Source organism: Gobius niger, assembly GCF_951799975.1.
Source record: "Gobius niger genome assembly, chromosome: 16".
Taxonomy (NCBI): domain Eukaryota; kingdom Metazoa; phylum Chordata; class Actinopteri; order Gobiiformes; family Gobiidae; genus Gobius; species Gobius niger.
The window spans coordinates 16,219,012-16,240,629 of record NC_136867.1 but is presented as its reverse complement, the minus strand read 5'-3'; the positions used below and the strand labels follow the sequence as shown (position 1 = coordinate 16,240,629).

The 21,618-nt window shown below is 42.5% G+C and overlaps 1 protein-coding gene across 7 annotated transcripts in view; it reads left to right on the top strand.

The window, feature by feature from the left end:
* Positions 1 to 15,637: 15,637 nt before the first annotated feature.
* myt1lb (myelin transcription factor 1-like, b) overlaps positions 15,638 to 21,618 on the top strand; it is a gene marked incomplete at its 3' end in the record, with an annotated part of 74,005 nt that continues 68,024 nt past the window's right edge. For 2 of the 7 annotated variants that reach the window (XM_079573911.1, XM_079573910.1), the window contains exon 1: positions 16,099 to 16,521. Of the gene's footprint in view, positions 16,045 to 16,098; positions 16,522 to 21,618 lie in introns of those variants that run through there. The other 5 variants (XM_079573909.1, XM_079573907.1, XM_079573913.1 and 2 more) reach the window with 4 other exon arrangements.

The window sequence follows — 21,618 nt, the reverse complement described above, 5'->3', positions numbered from 1 at the left end:
ATGGCGAGAGGGTACATGTTTACACCTGTATAGGCACAGAAAAAAAAAACTAATGCATGGACAATAAGCATTATAAGGGTGTATTTTTTTGACAACTCCTTGAATAATAATGAGCCTCCAATGGTCGTAAAATGATCCCACTTGAACATCATTTTTGTAGCTTCCAGATAATTGATTACAACTTTTGAAATTCAAGAAGGCATGCCACAAGGGTCAGTGTTGGGTCCAATTTTGTTTTACGATGTAGTTGTTTTTTTCTTAAGGCAAAAAGCATTAATGATAATGTTATGGTGTGTACTGAGCTTGTGCAAAAACAGTACTTGCAGATTCCAAAATACACTCACATACAAATAAACATTTATTTCAATGTATTACATGCAGCTGTTGTGAATGTTTACAATATGTGATCGATTATGCCTTAGATATGTGTTGCCTGCCCATTATAACACAATGAACAAAATTACATTTTACCAAATATCCCGTATAATCCTGATGTTGTATTTTTTTCTATTACAGTCACATTGTCCTAATCTCAGAGCCTCTCGCTAGACTGCAGGATCCTCGTCTCACACACTCAAGTGGACAGAAAACCACCACGCGCTTGATAGGATGCGTTTTGAGAGGGTCTGGAGAGGGGATAACACGTTTTCAGATATCATTTCACAAGGGTCACAGGGACAGTTACTGAACTGGGCTGCTTTTAAGAGTTATGGGAAATTCAGAGCAACTCCCTTATCCTGACCCAACAGATGTGTTCTACAACTGCAAACTAATGGCGCACAGAGATATATACGTATGAGAGGAAATCAGGAACAGCAATACAAAACTCTTGGGTATGATCTGAATGTTTTTTTATCATCAATATTTTGGTACATTTTTGACTTCACTTTGAAGTGAGTAAAATCACGAAACATATTTCTCAGAGCAATTGACTACTGACCAATCAAGCCCATCTTGTGATACTGTACGTGCTAATTAGTGGATGTTATCACGCTCCCCTGATATTTGCACCTATTGACTCTGGCTTAGCACAGGCATATAAATAGGTTGAGCAGATTGGATGCAACTTTCTTCTCTCCTGTAAATGCCCAAATTCTCTCTCAGTTTTGCATAGACTGCGTGCAATACAGTCTTTATCCATCGGCGACTTTTGCGCTGACCCCAGTTTGCAGCCCGTGCCAACTGTGTGTCTGCACGTATGTGTGTGACTGCCTCTCTTGTCCCTGCAGCGTCTGGCATCCCTCTCAGTGACCTGGACATGGCTGTTGCCAAGATACTGACGATGGACCATGGGCTGTGGGCTGTGCGTGTGAGTCTAGCGGCATTGTTTTAGTGCTTCTGTATCTTATTTTATCAAAGCTAGAAGGTTGAACTTTGAACTTCTGGATCTTGTCTGTCAATCAAAAGTTCACACCTACACAGTCCAACCCACATCAATGTAGAACGCCTGTGGAGAAACAGTGAAGTTGTAATTAGCCCACAGAGAAAAGGAGTTTTGGAATTTTTTTGGACCAATTCTTCTGCCTTTAATGCCCGTTTTGGACTGTTAAATATATGAAAATAAATAATTCACACTAGTCAAAAGAGAGGCAAAGTGCCATCTGACCTGAGGGGGAGCGCTTGAGTGTGCATAAAAATCATCTAAAACATGCTGCATGCATAATTTAGAAAAAAAATATTTCTCTTCTTATGTTATTCATAGTTTATCATGGGATTTGGCTCATAACAACTATATTTCATTTGAAAGTTGAAAGCTGATCTTTAACAAGTTTAAATGACCATCCGAACCATTATCGAGGCATCCAAATGTCTATATTTTTGCAGTTAAATTTCAGTTTGACAAAATAATGAATGTGTAAGATAGCCATGCGAATGCTTTGAGAGGATGTGTTGTGCCAAGGTGTTACGGAAAGTATAACAATGACAGGCTTGTTCTATAGGCACACATTGCTTTACCAGGAACACTCAGCTATGGTCTCAACCCTTCACAACAACATATATTCTATTCAATCCGAGGAACAGAAGGATAGCTGTTCCTTCTCATATTTGGTAATGTAGCAAGCTGTAATTAAACTAATTACATGGAGATAAATGCAAAGATGGCACGCAGATGGATACAAAAGTTTTTTCTTTCTCATGTTCAGTTGATATCTAACTTTTTGTAACACCTGTAGCAAACTTCTTCTTTTTTGTAGTCTTCATTTTATGCATGAGTCCATTTGCTTGTTATTTTCTCTTTGCAAAAGTGATTTTTTAATGGCCAAGTCTACAACTATGTCATTCCTAAATCAAATCCATGTGGAATACAATATTTCAAGGATATACAGGTTTCTATGTGAGCTTTTTGTTACTTCTTGTTACACACTTATGTTATAGCAGAACAACGTTTTAGGCCTATCGAGGGGAGGAGGACTATGGGACTACAGTATTGGATCCTGTTTCAAATCAATAAAAAAGCTAAACACGGGTAACATGTAAATAACAGCAAGCCCTCATTTGCTGTGCCATTTACACGCAGGCACACTGCTGCCGAATAATGCTCACTGTGACAATGATTTATGCTTTCACTTTGGTCCGTGCGTGTCTCCTTGGCTTTATCATGTGTGCGCGAGGGAGTGCGAGAGTGCGTGCGTGTGCTCGTCGGAGGAAATGAGGTGACCCGTTGCTGCGTGTGAACTCTTTGTGACAGAACGCCTCGTCAGATGTCTGGGGAGCGCAGGCCAATCAGCTCTCCTGTCTGTCTGTGTGTACAACGGGCCACGGCTCAAACAGGGGGAGGATGACAGGACATGTGTGGATGTATCTTTAATGTGGGGCCAAGGTAACTTTAATGTCGGTCTTTATGAGGCAATCACGGAGGCGACCTTCTACCTGTTACATGGAAGGTCACCAATTCCCATGTTAATGAAAAAAGGACATGGGGACGTATCATGCAAGAAAAAGACTTTTCTCCAACCACATGTCTCGTTACAAGAAAAACAACTCAATAGTATTTTAGTGTATTCACACAGTTTTGAGTAATCCTGTTGACTTTTGCTGTGTAATAACATTGAATACGAGAGTCCATAAACCACAAATGGGGTCATTTGGAGTTGTCACAGCGGCATTGCTTTGTTAGTATGCCATTAGCAAATCAACACAGTTCCAGGTGGTTATGTGTCCACTTCAAGAGGTTGTAAAAAAGTGTTTGTATTTGATGATGTTTGACTTAAGGTTAGGGTCAATACTGTATGTGGGACAGTGCTTACAAAATACAACCAAAATATTCACTTGATTATCCGCTATCTTTCTTAATATTCTTTATAAAACTGCAAATGAATCTACATTTCGAGCCAGGTATAGGTTATAGGAACTTATTAGACCTTGTAGTCCAGATATTTTCACATAAGTCAAATGTTTCATTGGATATACTTCTAATGAAAAGTTAACAGCTTTATGTAAAGCTATGTCATGATAACATTACATTTTTGTGGAGATGCATGGTCCAGAAAATTCAGCAACACTGGGACATTGTTACATATTGAAGTTGAAATGCGGACACACATTAGAGCTCGTGCAGACACATTAATATTGTGCGGTTTTTATCATAGACAGCCATAGTGGTGACTCAGACGCGCTCCTGACACTAGCCCACGCTCTCTCTCTCCCTGTGCACATCATATGGCAAGTCCCACTGACAGCGACTGATGGCTGTGGCGCTGTCATTACGCTCCTCTGCTCCTCACTGTCTGCAAATGTATTAAAATAATGCCCCTATAGGAACAACGGCTCTATGTGGCAATACAGCGGGAGGGGAACTGGAATTGAGGACATCGGGAAGGGAGGAAGGGAGGAAGGAAGGAAGAAGGAAGGGAAAAGGAGCAGGAGGATCCAGAATGGAGGAAGGAAGGAACAGGGGAGTATAGGATGAAAGGAAAGAAGCGATGGAGCAGAAGAGAGGGAGCAGAGAATATGCTAATTAAGAGGGAGAAAGCACTACTTTGCACATCTGATGCAAAACATGTCGTCTCGTGCGCACTTGTTCTCACACACATCCAAAAATAACAGATCAGGAGCGGCAGCCTACAAAGAAAAGTAATTAATACACACGCAACTGCACGCACACACAACTTCACTTATGCATTACACAGGGCACATCTGAAATACTGAATGGAATTTGAACCTTTTGCGTAAAAATGTGTATCTGGTGAAGGAAAAGTCACTGATTAAATGTTGACAAGGAAATGTTTGACCTTCCACACACCTCTTAATAAAATGGTATAAAATAGACTAGAATTTTGTTAAGTGTGTCAAAACATGGTGTAAAACAAGTCTACACCTGAAAAATCACCTAACCTAAATTTTGAAGCATAAAGTAAACAATCTCTATCTGTGATTTTAATATCATTCTATGTACTGTTATGTTATGTTCACTTTGGGGAAGTTTGGTGTCTAGACTTTAAAAGATGGAATAACTAAACTTGGATTACTACGTGTGACGTATATCAGAGTGTGGGCAGGTGTTTTGAGGGCATAAGAGTACATTTACAGAATTACAGAAACATGTGTGAATTTTACAAAACTTCAATCGAGGCGTGTTTTTGATCAGGATATAATAATAACAGGACCGGAAAAAAAAGAATAATGCAATTTCAGTTTCAGAAAGTTAACGCACATACCGTCATGTAGCTGCATGTCTGTGTGACACTATAATAACCCATTATATCCCTGTGTCTTTCATTCAGGACTGTGAGCAGCTGATGCGGTGAGAGAAGCATTCATAAAGTCATTGCAGGCCCAGGTGTGTCTCAGTTTGTTTCAAGGGCTTGGAGCGCCATGCTGGGCCCCACATCCCCTCGGCGTGTCCTCTAAGCAGTCCCTCCGGCTGGCAGCGTCTGCACCACACAGCGCCCTGATGTGAGTAACCTCCAGTGCAGCTGCAAACTTCTACCCTTCTCTTCCAGCAAACTCCGCAGTGTACCACCCTCTCCCCGCCACGCTGCCTTCTGTCTCCACTCATGCGCTCAGAGAGGAGGGGCGAGCAGGGGAACGGGCGGCTCGGCTCTCATGAATAAATAACTGCCTCCACAGAAGCAGCAGAACAAGGCCAGAGCACTGAATCCAGTTACCTCAGAGACTCCAGATGAGACCAGAGAATTTAGTCCTCTGCCTATCTGGCAACGATTTTATCCTGGCTGCTACACAGCGGTACATAACTTTGGTGAAGTGGAACATAGATGTACAGAATCAAATATGGAAGCCAACAGGAAAAAGAAATATTTTCAGAAAGTGACACTTGTGGTGCCATTGCTATTTTCATGCTTAAAAAATGGCTGGGTCTTGTATTGAATGTCATTCTCTCAAGCACACATTCATGGGCAAGTTGAATTTTTTAAAACCCCATTAGAACAAACAAAGCTTTGAGTGAAACTTAAACACTAATTGGACATGTTGAAGTCTCAATAGCCTACACAATAACCAAAAGTTTGCCGGCTCGAATATAAACATTTTTGCATGTAAAAAATGTTGTTGTGTCCTTGGGCAAGAATCTTAACCCAACTTGCCTGCATAAACATAGAGTGAGTGTTTGGTGGTGGTTGGAGGGGCAGATGGCGCACATTAGCAGTTTCACTTCCATCAGCCTGGCCTGGGACAGCTGTGGCTACAATAGTAGCTTACGAGCATTGAGTGTGGAGTGGGGAATAATGACTACAGTGTAGCTCTCTCAGAGACTTGTCAACACAGGTTTGTAAAACGCAATACAGGTGTGAGCCATTATGTATTATTATTACAAACCACATGGGCCACCTTTCAATCCCCATATGCCACTCTTGAAAACGGCCTCTGCAAAAAAATTGAATCTAATATAATAATAATAATATATAATAATGTAATCATATTGTAATGGTCACAGTATATGATGGTAATGATTTTTTATTTTATTTTAGACACATATCTGGTATTTTGTTTTAGTTTTAGGACTCTTGATAATACGTAATATGATTTCCCCTCTCCCACTGTCTTACACTGCAGTCCTAGTTAACAGTGAGAAGGTGCTATATATACCTACAGATTGCTGAGGGCTGGTTCCTCTGCATTGGCAGGACAGTGAGAGCCATAATTATCCCCATTACACTGGCCTCACTCAGGGCTGAAGAATAAGCCAGGCCTTATGGTTATAGCACATACAGTATGTATCCCTAGCTCCCAGCAGCCCAGCAGGTATGAGACAAAAGCTATACCCGTCTGTGACAACAGCAGAGCCAGGGGAGGAAAGGAGGAGATGTCAGAGGTCCGCGGGGGATCAGGACAGAGGGAGGAGTCATCAGAGAGTCAGAAAGTGCCTGTGATTGCCAGCCAGCGTGCAGCCTGTAATTACAATACTGTGTTTCTTCTCTCTAAGCATCACTACATTTCCTTGCTCATCCATTCACACTTTCCTGTCAAACAGGTCTCTGCTCACAGGGTTAATAGGGACTGTACTGCTAAATAAAGACACAAATACAAGACCCAAAGGATTAAGTTATGGGAGACTTAACAATAAAGGTCATTTCCTGGTTCTCTGTTCTGTTTTAATTTATACATTAAGCTTGTTGGTTTGGTTGGTTGGTTGCTTATGATTGACTGACCGACTGAATTTAACTTGACTTAATAATTTGGTTGACAATAAACCAGCAGTGGCTCAGTGTGAGCTTTCGACCGTGGATTCTAATGTCAATAATTCCAGTCCTGGCTTCAGCTGGTGTATACTGTTGTTGTGCCCTTGGGCAAATCACTCAACTCACCTTTCCTATACGAATGGTGTGAATGTGAATGAGTTAATGGGGTGATCTGAGTGACCAATGGAGTTGATTGGCTCACTTGGTCTCACTCCTGTCAGTCAATCCTAGAGCAAATTGTAATAATTAACTAACTTTGTGAGGTAGCCCATGCGTATGATTTTTCAAGTAAAATGTTTTGTGTGTCCTATGACCTTAAGATCCATTATTTTCATAGATAAAAGTATCACAGCTTGGTCATCTTAGTTCTAAGTGAGGTGAACCACTACACTTGTCTCTGGGCCTGTTCTGTCTACCATCGTACCTCTCTTGCATCATAACTTGCTTTATCCTGTTCTCTTTTCCCCTCTCTGTCTTGTTGCTCATTGCCTTATCATCTCGCTGTATTTGATTCATCTCTTTTGCTCTCCACCATCAAACCCTGCACTTGTACATGAGTGTGTCCTTCTTCCCCAATCTCCATCTCCCCCTGGCCCTCACTCATCTTTACGACTGTCAGTGGAGCCCCTTTTCTCATTCTGAACCTGCGCTCTGCACACTACTCCTGTCTGTGTGTTTATGAGCGAGGCTATATTGAGAGCGTCTGGCTGGTAGACACAGAGGAGAAGAGGGGGCGAGGGAGCAGAGAAAGGCCACAGACGAGAGACAACAGCCCAATGATGGAGCGAATATAGAAAGTTGGATGGATCATGATATATGCATACATGATGTATGCATCGGGCTGCATATGGAACTGCAGCAACAGAGAAAGATCTGCGACGGAGCAAAGGTCAAAAGACACACTTTTCGAACATGGTAAAAGTAAAATACAACATTCAAGGCATGCACAAAAGTTTAGTGTGAAGATCAATAATCAAAATCACCTCAGTTTTTTATGTACAGTATGGATGGGCCGAGATCTCGTCTCGCGAAATCCAAATGCCAATATTTCTTGTTTTTTTCTTGTTTTATTTTTTTTTAGGCTGCAATTTAGATGTAGATCTACTTCCTGTAAACTGCTTATAGGACTCAAAGGAATAGTTAGGCAATAGTTCTCTAATAATGTGTACAATAAATTGATTTGGACTTAAAAAAAACAAGAGAAAACATTGACGTTTGAACCTGCAGACTGGAGCCGCTGGCGCCTCGTTACTTTCTCTTTCATTACTAAAGTCTCCGCTGTTGGAAGCTACGATCACCGCTGCACGCCGAGGCGAGTCCGGGTCGAGCCGTTGTCTATTTTGCGATTGTACACGCGACTACTGCGCACAGAAGAAGCGCAAAAGTTTGCGGATGTTGTTGTCACGGATGTTGTTGTCATGGCCGTGCGGACAATGAGGGAGAGGCCAGCGCGCTTACAGGGGGCCATCTGAGGAAGAAGGAGGTCAGTCTAACTAAGAATCACGATTTTTAATTTACTTATTTAAGATGGGACAGTGCATATTAATTGACACGAGTCCTCAAGGTCCACATGTAAATATGCCAGCGTTAGCCAAAATGGGTAATTTTCATCTGTGGTCCCAGGACATTGCTGTTCACAGACAGGAAAGGCCGAAAACGATCTTGTGCGTCAGTGTCTGGCACAGACTGTTTAGACACTAAATCTACTGCATGTGTCTCCTCTTCCTAGTGAAATGAACTTTCTAGCTTCACATATTATTTAATTATTATTTATAATCGCAATTAGGAAATCAGAATGCACTATGTAGGATTTTATTCAAGATATTGGTAAAATCTTATCAATTACCATTCTTGTTAGTTTGTTGATTTTGTTACAAACAATGCAATGCAATGGCTCCATACAAAGGAAAGAAAATCTTGTCTTGTCTCATTCTCGTGGGATTTGTTTCTCGGTCCACCCCTAATGTATATTATATTTAATATTAATATCTAAACTGTCAAAAGCCCTACTAAAGGGACTGGTGTCATGAATAAGCCTTGGGTTCAAACACTGTGATACTGTGATTGTGTCAATTAAACAATAAATACCATACATACGTATGTAGCAGACCTGGGTTTCAGTAACTGTTATTTAACCTTAGTTTACTTTATAATAACACCACAAACACCACCCAGGAATTTCATCTGGAAATTCCAAACTGGCAGCAGTGTCACTTATTTTCATTTTCAAATGTAGTTTGGTTAAAATTTAAGGTTAATTTTTAGATTTAGTTCATTTAAGATTTGCATGTCTACCAATTAATCCAGACCACACAAACCACATAGAGTCCTCTAACTCCAGAGGGAGCAGCAGCAAGTCCATCCATCCCCACGACGGTGGATGAGCAGCTTGTATGTGTAGAGACATTCCAAAACAAGTGCATAAAACTCCATATATCATATATATTTATAAGAGGGAAGTATTGTGTCAGAAGCCAGGTAAGTACTTGTAGAAACTCTTCAACTTTGCCCAGCCATTAGTAGTCTTCAAATCTGCATGCAAGTGCTAATGCAGCAGTGTTTGGAAGTTGTGCACAAGTTGTTGGCTGTAACGTCAGATGGCGTCCCGAGCAAAGCATCTCTCAACAACTTTGCCATGAGCATTCAGCACCTTCTGGGTATCCTGTTGTAGGGAAGAGAGGTCGAATGGGTGGATGATCCCACATTTCATAGCGTGGAATCACATCTGATTGGTTACAGCAGGGGGGCTTGATGCAGTACCACTACATACACATACAGACATATATAGAAATATTCATGGATTCTCTACAGCAATGCACTTAAATATCTGCTGTACAACATTTAATAAATCGATTTGATACATATTTCTCTTTAGTACCTGTTTGGGTGCTTAGCCAGACTTTCCATCGCTTTATTAACAGAGCAATCACGGTGAGGCCGCAAAGAGGAAAACGTTGTCTGTGAAACCGTTGTTGAAGTAGTGCTTAAGTGACTGCAGCAGCACACGACCGGCAGGCTGAGCAGATCATCTGGTGACTCACCCCACCCTTCTCCTCCTTCCACCGAGTTTATATTTGGACAAAGAAGAAGACAGCCTCCAGCTCCAAGTATCTATTCAAGTTGGAGGTGGCTGTAATGGCAGCACGTATGCAGTGAATCACACTTGTGTTGTGGATGGAGACTTCGAGTGTCCCTGGATACTGCTGCTGGTCAAATGACAGAGTAGGTGGATGCGAGCACTTCTTTAGAAAAGAGATCCTAAAGGTCAAACCTTTGTGTCCCTCTGACTTGTTTTTGGATGACTGTGTCTTGGATGCGTCTACTGAGGGGTTTGTTTTGGTGCAGAGTAGCAGACTGTCTTTTAGTTCAGAATTGCCTGTTATGAAGTGGATGGGCACTGTCTCACAGTAGAAGACAATAATAGTATGTAGTTATGCACTACATCTGAAGTTAGTTGTAGTTGTAAATGGTCTCAACTTATATATATAGCGCTTTTCCACCTATAGGGTTCGCTTTTCAGGAGGTGGGATTCGAACCCCCAACCTTCCGATCATGAAACGACCCGCTCTACCAGCTGCACCACTGTCGCCCCATACTCCATTTACAATCTTAAAGGGATGGTAAACCTGGCACTTGTTTTATTACAATTTTTATATTTGACCTTATCTTGCAAAACAGACAAAATGCTTTAAACAACTGCAATTTGGTGGAAATTGGAGCATTGTCAACTTCTTTGTATTAAAAATCTGGAAGCCCTTCTCTTCTCGATTGTGAAATCAGACCATTATCAGTTATTTTTTGCAGATTTTGATGATATCCTTGGAATTAATGGAAGCTTCTTATGCTTTTATCCAGTACAGTTTTAACATTTCTCACTGCTGCCTTTTGACAAGTGAGATGATCAATTACCGACCACTTCATATTGTTCTGTGGTCATTATCTGCCGTCAGCACGCCAGAGTTGAGTTACACTTTAACTGATTCTATGCAGTTAGAAAATAGCTAAATTAAATAAATGAGTAAAAAAAAATGTAATTACTTTATGTATGAATTGCCCTCTACAACAGGCCTAACTAACCAAAAGTTAGTTATTAACTAACGTTTGTTCTGTTTTTTGTGTGTTTTTTTTTAGATCATTGTATCTCATGGTCACATAATATGTTACACAAATACACTCAACAAATACATTGATATTGCATTTTTGCTTATTTACTTCCAAAATCCTGAAACACTGATTACATGCTTTTTCTTTCTTTTTTCGTTCCTTTGCAGACTCAAGAGTCGTACAAGCTGTATGTGGCAATTTCCTCTGTGATGTAATTGCCGCTGTTTTTACAGGCTCACATACGTAAATCCACCTTGAAGGGATGGACTTGCAGAGATTTGAGTGAACAGAGTGAGCAAAAGCATTCTTTAATACGGTCCAGTCCACTAACCAGCCAACCAGTTGCTTATGACATTAAATGATTATGTAGTTTCAGACGTTGTGGGCCATCATTTCACATGGTTTTGTTAAGCTTTAGATAAGAAAACATCTCTTTTGTATGAGTCCTTATATAGAACGACTGCAAAAATTCACTTTTATTGAAAATATGACGGCTCCAGACTTACAGTGGCAGCTTAGAAGGAAGGTATACACTTATCTTCCTTCAGAAGCAAACTAATTGTACTGTAGAGTCTATAATGCATCAGGATCTATACAGAAACTTCTATAGCCCAGTACCTCCATTCTACAGCCATGATAAATGATGAGTTTGCACTGGCCTGTAATAGTCTGTGTTTGGGACAGCCTCAGAAATATGATGAAATAACAGCTGCTTTTCAGTGACAACACAACAATGCCATTTCCTGTCCAGTTGAATCAGTTTAGTAATTTGCATTTGTAAAGTGAGTCCTACAATCATCTTTGACATGGGAACTGCAAAAATTGGTGATGCTGCCATAGTGTGGTCAGAAGTGATAAGGTACTTGGTTCCTGGTACTTTTTTATATCTATTATGAGTCTGAATATGAACTACTTTTTCAACACTACTGCTCCTGATAACCAATGCACTCGTCTCTTCTCCCCTGACGAACTAGGCCCAGCCCAGTGCGGTCTCCACAGACCTCCCATGTCACCTCGCAGAGTCAACTCAACTTTTCCCTGAGACTTTGCCCCCTTCTTGCCCTATCCCATCACGGGAGGGTTTTGATTCACAGGACTGACAACCTTATTATGCGGCACACTTATTATTGATATTACACCGCAGAGGCTCGGTTGCCATGGTCACCGAGCGAGAGACATTTAATTTTCTCTCCTCCATCATCATTATCTATGGGGCCATCTGTTGTGCAAAATGAATTCAGCCTCATTTGCATGACTGATAAGCACATTCTTTATCTGTCCCGCGGAAGGTCATATGCCATGGATTTGGGGAGCAGAGATTGAGAGAAAGAGGGTGCTGGGGTGAACTGGCGCGTGGTCCCGCTCCTGTGATGGAGGTAAATAGGGTGTCAAAGAGCGCGCGGGAGCTTTGGATGTGCACATGTGTCTGCATAATGCATAGACATGGCTGTTTATGTATGCCCCCTTGTTCATATCCATGGCTTTGTTCTTCCGTCGGAAAAGGATTGGTAATTTACATAAGCACGTGCCGGCGAATGCGTCTTTGCCTATGTAGACTCCATTATGGCTGCACGCTGTAATGGTGTCTATGAACGTCTAATACCACTGCAGTGAGGGCGTGCATAGCTATGTGGGGTGGGTAGCTGGAAATGACGGTATAATTGACAGATGCTGATCACATGCAGTATTAGTCATGTGAGTGGCTAAATGCGCACAACTACAATGGTATGTGTCATCTAATTCTCATGTGTGCCAGTAGAAGGGTGATTAGCACTTTAGCTTCACATCTTGGCCTGTGTGGGACTTAATTCTTGGGCAAAAGTACTATATACTTACAAGACCAAGTTGAAAAGATTTAGTGTGTTCATATTTTAACCATGTTTAGACTTCTTCTGTCCTACCAAAGCTCTTTCCGATCAATGGGCACACATAGTAACCAGTACCAATAAAAATCCTCCATATTAAATGAATATATTTCTTCCCTAATGGCATCTTGACTCTTAAAGTGTTTGCGTGATGCCGTGCTTCATGTGCATATTGATAGGTGAGATGGAATGGCACTGTCCACATAGAATCCAAATAAAACCTTCTCTGGCGGGCATTTTTATTCTGATACACTGAAACATGTCTCCTTCAACGATCATGATCAATTCATTGTGAGCTATCAGCCATCCTCTCCATGCAAGATGCAGAATATTAGTCATTTGTTTCGCTGCTCGTGGAGAAAATATTGATTACTTTGACAGACAAGCAGTAATGAATGCAGTGGGAGTAATGCTGATGATTCACATTAGTAGGAGTGTCTTCACAAGTATAAGTACAATATGTTTAGTTGCCATCAGGATTTTTTTCCCCCCCTGAAGTCAATGTGTGCATGTGTGTGTGTGTGTGTGTGTGTGTGTGTGTGTGTGTGTGTGTGTGTGCGCGTGCAGGTAAAGTGGCTCCCTAAGGTGCTACTGTGTGCTGTGCTCTGGTCTTTCATGTCTGGCACATTTGTCATCCCATTGCAAAGACACCAGCCCGGCTCTGTGGTGCACACATACACAATACACTGTACATAAGTAGGCTGAAGAAGCTTGTTATTCATTTTCTTCCTAACTCCCAGTGCACCAGCCAGGCAACCTCTCCTTCCTCACTCTCCTCCCTTAAGGTATCACTGTCTTTACTTCTTCTCCTCCTGCCTCTACCCCTCCGCCCCCACCCCTCTGTGCCTTTCCCTTGGTCCCACAGAACAACAAGCTTTCACCTTCTCCCACGCTATCATCTCCAGTCCCCAAACGCCCCTGATTCGCGCTCTCCTCCTCTTTTGGCTTCTCCCGGATCACTCTTGCAACCTGGTTTTTCTCGCCTCGGCATCCCCACCTCACACTAATGCTCCCTCTATGCTTCCTGCAGCTACGCTATGTCCTTCAGTTCTACTCTCTCTCTTTTCTGCCCTCAGCCACTGTGTTCATTTTCTCCCAGAATGAATGTAACATGTAGGTCTGACATCTTCTAGTGAAATTGTAGTTATTTTAGTTATTTTACATAACAGCTATCGTGCCATTATAGTAGAATAAGCTTATTGCAATTCTGAAAGTACACAATTAATGAATTGTTTAATTAATGAATAAATATAATTGTGGCCCAAAACCTAACTTTCCTCTTGCATATGCTCAAATGAGCATTTATTAACTATCCTACTTCTCATTTTTGTGTGTCCACACGTGGTACAAGACAAGTATTGTTTCAGCACCGGGAGCTGTCCACTGCAGCCTCAGCGCTGTCTGGTTGGCCGTGACGTGGAAAGTAAAGTTCAGTTCAGACAGTAGCGCTGTGGCCTTCGGGAAGGCAAGGCAAGGCAACTTTATTTATACCGCGCATTTCGTACACAAGCGCCTGGGAACAGTTTGTTAACGAGGATCTGGTAAATTGTTGCTAAGCTAGAAACCTACATTACAAAATGTTGTTGATGAAGAGCGTTGTCAGCAAAACATGCGGAACGAATTGTGAAAAATAGTTTTATTACATTTTAGCCAAATGCTAGAAGCTAATCACAGCTCTTGGGAATCAGCAACATTTGCCTTTTTATCACGACTGAGATCAATTACACAAACACGACACAGATTGTTATTATGAAGACATAGGCTTGGGTAGGTTCTGAAAAACTGTTATGCTCAGTCTTAGTAATAAGAATCATTTCTAAAGTTACCGATTGCTTTGACCATGATTTGTTTAAGAATGTGGACGGAATCATAGTGAAGCTTTACCTTGTTGACTGGATTTGTTAACTGGAGTTAAGCCTCACTGTGATGAATACTTCCTGCTCGATTGAGAGCCTTCCCAAACATAATGTGGAGGGAAGTCGTAGTGCTTGATTGGCATTAGCATAGCCCCCCACCAAAAAAAATGACATTACTAATATTGAACGCCCTGTGGGCATGTGAGTCCCAATGCACTGGAGTACTTATCATGCCTTCTCTGACTGCCTGGCAGCATTGTTGGAGAGAGCAGTATTGTTGGTTCTGCAAAATGCTGTGCTATGGCATTTGATTTGTTTACTGCTATAGGGAAGATCAAAACAATTCTCCTTATATACATATATAGCTTCGGAGCTCAAACAATAGGCGTATTTCTTTGATCGCCTTTATTACTGTTTATGCATGAATTTGATTTATTTTACTGTCTTTGGCACACAGTATATTTGTCATGAATTTTCTATTGTTCTTTCAGGGGCTGTGGTCCATTGTCAGATAGTCTCCTGCAGCTGGGAAATGAATGAATTAACACCTTTTGATGGGTAAGAAATGAAACTAATTTATAATCTAATTATGACCATGTCTTAAAGATCAAATTAGCATTCTCAGTGTTTCCATATCAGGCCGAATATGGAAATCATCATGTTGTTATTCATATTCTCATTCACACATGATTGCACAAGCTGAATGCTGCCATCTTTATGGGCAGGGCATGACTATATTGTAAATATTGTCTTGTGCCTGGCCGCTGTGCATTAGCTATACTCATCCCTGAACACATGGCCAGATCTGGCCTGTTTCAATACTCATTCATCTTGTGTGCCTTTAATTCTGCTGCTCAGCCAGCCTCGAAGCCTGGGATTGGGAAAGGCGTTAATTAACAGCAAGGTTGCGATCAGCCACACACTTCCTTTAAGTTTGCATCCTGTAGCTGGGTGACTGATCTCAGGACAAATAATGTGCACCCAACCACGAGTGGAGCTTTTTAAGGCAAACTGTGTGCCTCCCATTTAAAATAAGTACTGTGCACATGTACCTCACAGCTCAGCCCCCACCTCCATCTCTACCAGGGCCCGTGGGAAGCACTGACTGTGGGAGCAGACAGTCTGCAGTCCTGAATAAATGTATAAGAGGGAGAAGGGGAAGGGAGGGCACATTAGCAGGCAGCGCAGGGCTGGGGAGGGAGAGAGAACATATTGAGTGTTGGAGGACATACATGCACAGTGTACAGAGAGAATACAGAACCAGATGCACAGATAGGAGAAAGAGAGGGAAAGCAGCTTATAGCACTAGGAAAGGAATACTCTCCCTGTGCTGGGCACAAACACACGCTCCTCCACACTGCCTCCCTCCTCCCGACATACACATCTACTCACATCCACTCACTGCTCACTGTAGCTTTAGGGTATACCAGTCGGCTTTGGCAGTCCTCTCCTTTGTTGTTTTTGCTATTGGTTGGTCTCAGCGGCAGCGCGGCGTGCGCCTCTATTGCTGGGGTGGGTGCATGTATTAGTGAGTGTGGATCTGCCAGGCGTTGTGTGGAGGATGGCACTAGCACTACCCTGGTAAGTCTTCTGCATTTGTCTCTCTGTTCTCTGTTCATCTGCAGTGCTGCTCCTCTCGTGCTCTGGTTGTGTCTGTCGCTCTGTGTTGTCCGCTCGTGTCCCGGCTCTACTCTCGCCATCCCCGCTTCAGCCGCGCGTCTCCTCCGCTCTCTCGGCTCTCTCTCAGCTCTCTCTCTCTTCAGGCTGCGCCTCATTGGTGTGTCCTGATTCCCTTTTTCCATTAGGCTCCAGGCCTATTGGTCGCCTGCCTCCAACCATTATCTCCACTCCTCCACCCCTCTGTCATCTCTGCTCCCGTCGCTCTGCCTTCTTCCCCATTCTCAGTCTCTCAAGTCGTAAAAATGATTTGCATTCAGGAGCTGAGCAGAACTTTGCAGTGAGAACAGTAAGTGAACAGTGGAGTGAGAGAAGAAACGTGTTAAAAAGGAGAGGCTAACTGAGGAGCACCAGGGAAAGTTTCAGAGACGGCTGCTATTGGTAGGTAACTTGTCTGCATGCTGTACTGCTCTGGGGAACTTAATTGCTAGCATAGGTTTTAGCTGCTTAATTTCTGAATAGAAAAATTTTGAAGCTAAGTATTAAGACTGTTATTGCGCTGTGCACTTGTTGTGTTTACTTTGTAGTTGTTTCTTTAGCTTTAATCGAGTTTCAAGTTATAGTTCCCTGTATCGGAGATCTCTTCTATTGTCTATCATTATAATGACATTTAATGCCACTTTTCTGCAGTCCAGATATCAAAGGAAAGGGGTGTCAATGAAAGCTATCTAAGAAAGGTTTTACCTTTAAAAAGGCTTTTTTTAAATAATTGGCGCTGCTGTGAAGTCTTATTTATTGTCTTTGTAACTAATCCTTAATCTTAAACGTTGGAATGGAATTATTTTTAAAAATATGTTTAAGTTTTGTCATGTCGCTGCGTCCATAAAACAATACTTAGTTTAGCGTGTTAACTAAGTTTGTGTTGTGCACAGTAGCCCTCACTTGATCGTTCCGTTTTGTTTTTCATTTTGGTCTGCTGATGTTTTGTTGTGTTTCCATGTGTGGCATGAGTCTTTTACACTAGAAAGTTTTGTGGTTTAACACACAAAGTGTCGAAGTCTTTCCTACTCAAAGTTTGTTAAGATGTTTGTCAACTTGACTTGAGATTTCTGAAAATACAGAAAGACTGTGCAGCACTGTTTATTTTGAGAATGAATTCCTTTATGTTTCACTTTTGTTCATCTGAATAGTTAGCATAGCCACAGACAGGGTGGTCTATATGTCCATGCTAAAGAATCTAAATGTGGCTCTGGTTGGTCGGCGTGAGGAAGAACCATGTTCGCAGGGATGCTCCTTTCGCTGCAGACGGGGAAATGTCTTGCTTGTTAAGGGGAGGCTGGTGTGTGCGAAGCCGCGGTGCCTGATGTAGTTTGCTGAGCGAGCCGGGCGGACAGGCAGACAGCTGAATGTGATTAAATTATAGTGGGAAAGCACGCTACCGGGTCTTACTGGGACCAAGATCTCGGGAACCCCCCTCCTCCCTCCATCCTATCATCTCTTTTCCTCATTTTCCCTCTCCCTCTCTCTCTCCTTCACTGTCTGCGCTGAAGGAGTAGACCCGAGCCCCTAATAATCACAACAGTCTAGTCAGAGCTGGAGGGGGAGAGGAAATTGGTTGTTGATAGCGAAGCTGAATATAGACTGTGAGGTCATTTCAAATGCACTCTACTTTTCAGTGTATCTTGGTTGTACTGTATGCCATAATTTAGGGAACTAGCCTTTACCAAAGACTGATAAGGTGTATGTGTAGTAGACACTGAGGTATGTATTACAAGACTCGCTATATGTGTGGTCCTGGTGAGATATGACCACAGACTGAGGCAGCGGTTGAAGGTAGGGGGCTGTCTCCTCTCCAGACTCACTGGGGAATTACAGTATGTCCTTATTCTTAGCAGCCTAATGAATGAGCAGAGGAAAGCCTCCTGGGGATCCTCTGCATGCGACTGGCAGGGGTGGTGGTGGGGGGGCTACCAGGCGCTAATATTAGCCTCCTTGTTGGGCACAGAATTACTCTTCCGTACACCATGCTCAGTGCTTGTGCCATACATCGCCATAGCATGACTCTGCATTTACATGTCCCAGTGTGCTGTAGTGGCCACTCACCTCTTTCACCACACATGCAGAGGGAAAAACATGGATTTGATTGTAATATGTCAGTTACCAAAGTGGTCCTATTTAAGAGACAGATTAATAAATGTACCTGATTACAAACTACGAAGCAAAACAAATTAGCTAAAACCATTATATTTCCTGGACACCCACAGTTTGTGTGGTTAAAACGTCTGCTTTAAGTAGCCTTTAACACCAGACTGCCCTCATAGGTGCAGATCAGCAGTACAGTAAAGGCGGTCAGCGTCTGCGCACCCTTCCACAGTTACACAGATATTTAACTGTGTTTGTGTTTGTTTGCATGTGTGCTTATCGTGGCCGTGTTTTGTTCTGGTCTAAAACACACCGTAGGAAATCAATGATTTATTTTTGATCAGTCTCAGTGACGTAGTAAGACGGGGGCTGTGAAGGGATTGATCTATATGAGCAGACACAATGTCAATAATGCCATGTTCTCACTGTGATGTAGCTGCTCAGTGTCTTTCACACACGCTCCGCTCTGCTCCGGCTGCATTGGCATTTGTCTCCTACACTTGACTCCAACTCAAGCCCTGAAAGTGTGACCATTTACACACACAAGTATTGAAATAGATTTACCTTTATTTTATTTTAGTAAAAGTACTTTTCGGGACCTAATTGAGTTGCTAACAGCTGCAGAAAAGTGCTCGTCTGGTCAGTTATTCCTCAAGTGATAAGATATGAATGGACAGGTGCCCCACCATTGACATATACACACCTCATTGCCTTTTCTCAAGGGAAAACATGATCTATCTCCTGGTGGGCAGGCCAATTAAAAACCAATCAGCCTGCTTGGAGTGCACTGGTAATGGGAAAGCCACGGCAGAGGAGGAAGTGGGCCTGATTAATGGACACTTTCACCTTGTGGCATAACAGCCTCCCACAAGCATCCATCAGCTCAGGGGACAGGCACACCTCCACACCCAAACCCACACCCTGCTCAAGGGGCAGGGCACTCCCTACACGCCACATCCACCCATTCCTGCTCAGGGGACAGGGCACACCTCTACGCCCCACACCCTCAGTCCTGCCACAGTCACCGGACCAGCCATAATCATAAACTTGAATTGTCTCCGTTAGCAGTACAGTGCCGTAGCTCTATATTAGCCTTATATTAGACATACAAGGCATTAAGCCCATTTGCTGCAGTGTGTTTAACTGAGCAGATCTTTCAATGGCTGGACATTAAATAGAGCGATACAACTACATAATAATAGGAAGTTCCAAATAGCATTAAAAGCTTCACATCCGCTCTTTCATTGATATTTTCACAATTTGCTGCCAGTTTGCCTATTTTTGCCGAGCAGACTGTTACTGGAGACACTACTAAAGAGCAGCAGAAACAGTGTGTTTGTGTCTTTCCCTCAGGTCCCATTGTGCGGCGGTGCACATTCAAAGGCAGTATTAAACGGTGTGAGTGAGGTGCACTCCGTTTCAGGAGCTGTTGTGACCTACTTCACACAGCCACGCAGCCCGCTGTAAATAAGAATTTTCATAACCCGGTCTGGCCTTTTCCATTAGAGGCTCTACTGTGCCTTGAAGAATATTCTAAAGAGCAGGAGTCGAGGCTGTCGAGGGGCGGCCGTGATATCATCAAACACTGACCTTGAGATTGTTGTGTTGTTGTCATGCAATTACAGTTCATTTAAAAAAAAAAAAGTGCATTTACTATGATCTGAAGGTTAGGTATGCAAGCTATGAGACAACCATGAGGCAGTTAAATTTTGGTACCTGGTAAACATCCATTTGATATTCTTTATTTTATATATTCAATTCTATCTCAGCATCCTTTCTTTTCTTTTTTTTTATCAGTCTATTGCACACACATGGTAAGCAGTCTGAGTGGTCTCTCTGTACAAACATCTAAAGCATTTGTAGTTAATTTTAGTTTGACCAGATTAGATCATGTTAGGATTCAGCATGTGAAGAAATGGGAAAGCAATGATGAGATGTAAAAAGAAAAAAGCCGGAGCAGCTCTGCAGCTCGGTTCAGGGTAGTGTGATATTGGAAAATGATTACCAAACAGGCATTCATTATTCAACAGGGCAATCAGGGAGGGCACAATCTCCTTATTTATGCTCGCTCTGTAAATCAGATTTGTCAGTTTTGATCACTCTAAAATCTCGCAGTCACACGCCGGCAATATTGGGTGAATATTACGCTGTCTAATGGGTAATTGATGACGGCATGTGACACAGGTCGAGACGAATGGATGGCCTTCAGGAGCTGGAGCGCGCTCAGCGCAGGAGAGAGAGGCGGCTATTAGTGGAGCCATGGGCATATTACAGGCTTTCTCCAGCACGCCCTGCTGTTTTATATGTTCAACAGTTTCTTTCTGAAGTTTCAATGTATTGATTATATGTATGGAACTAGTAACCACAGTGCTGCGTGAAGCACGTACGGTGTAAAGGCTGTGTAAATGCAGCTCCGGGATGAGCAATCTGTCAGTGCATGGGGAGGGCATGTGTGTCCCTGTGTCTCACCCCTGTCTCTGTCTGTTTGCATGTGTGTGGCTGTATGGGTGTGCGTCCCTGAGTCTCTTCTGTCTCTGTCTGTGTGCATGTGTGTGGCCTGACCTCTGCCTTCAGCTCTGCTTCACAGGACAGCAGCAAATGAGAGGTGTCATCACATGACAGCAGCACAGCCCTCTTTAGGACCAAGCGCTTATCGAGAGAGCCAGCGTGCCACGCAAACACTGCAACCTGGCATATATGTACACATTTGTGAACACATTGGCAACAGTTTCAGCATAAACACACAAATACAAAATATTGACACACAGTCGCACACAGATTCTCAGCAAAGCACGATGCAAATCAATAGCTTTGTTTTGTGAACACACAGCCTTTGTTTGGGAACAATGATTTGGATTCATTTTTGACCACTTAGTGCTTATATGCTCTGCTACGACAAGCTCGAAAAATCAAACTCAATCGCAGAAAGGGCTGTGTAAGACAACAACCCAAGTTGACTTACTTTTCACTCATTTCTTTTCGCTTGTATTGTAAACAACTTTCGCTTTTGTTCTTTTTGCCTGGATGCTTTCATTCCTTTAACATATCTTTTTCTTGACTATACTTCGAGCAGTATGTTGATGTAAGAATAGTCAAAAATACAATATATTATTAATAAATATTATGTTGACTGCTTCTTTTAAGGCTCTATCTGATTTGATTTGATCCGCTGCGTTCCCGCTATGCGTCTGTTGAAAGTCACATGTGTTGGGTAAATGGCCTCTTGGTGGTGAGAGAAGAAGCATCCTCAAATTCACCTACAATGTAGTGTATCCCGCTTTGCTCAAACTGGAGCACATCCTGGTGCCACCTGGAGACCTCCACAGACACCGCCTTGAAAGAGCCCGATGAGGCGCCACTGGGTCGTCCTGTGCATGTGTGTGCACCACGCGTTGT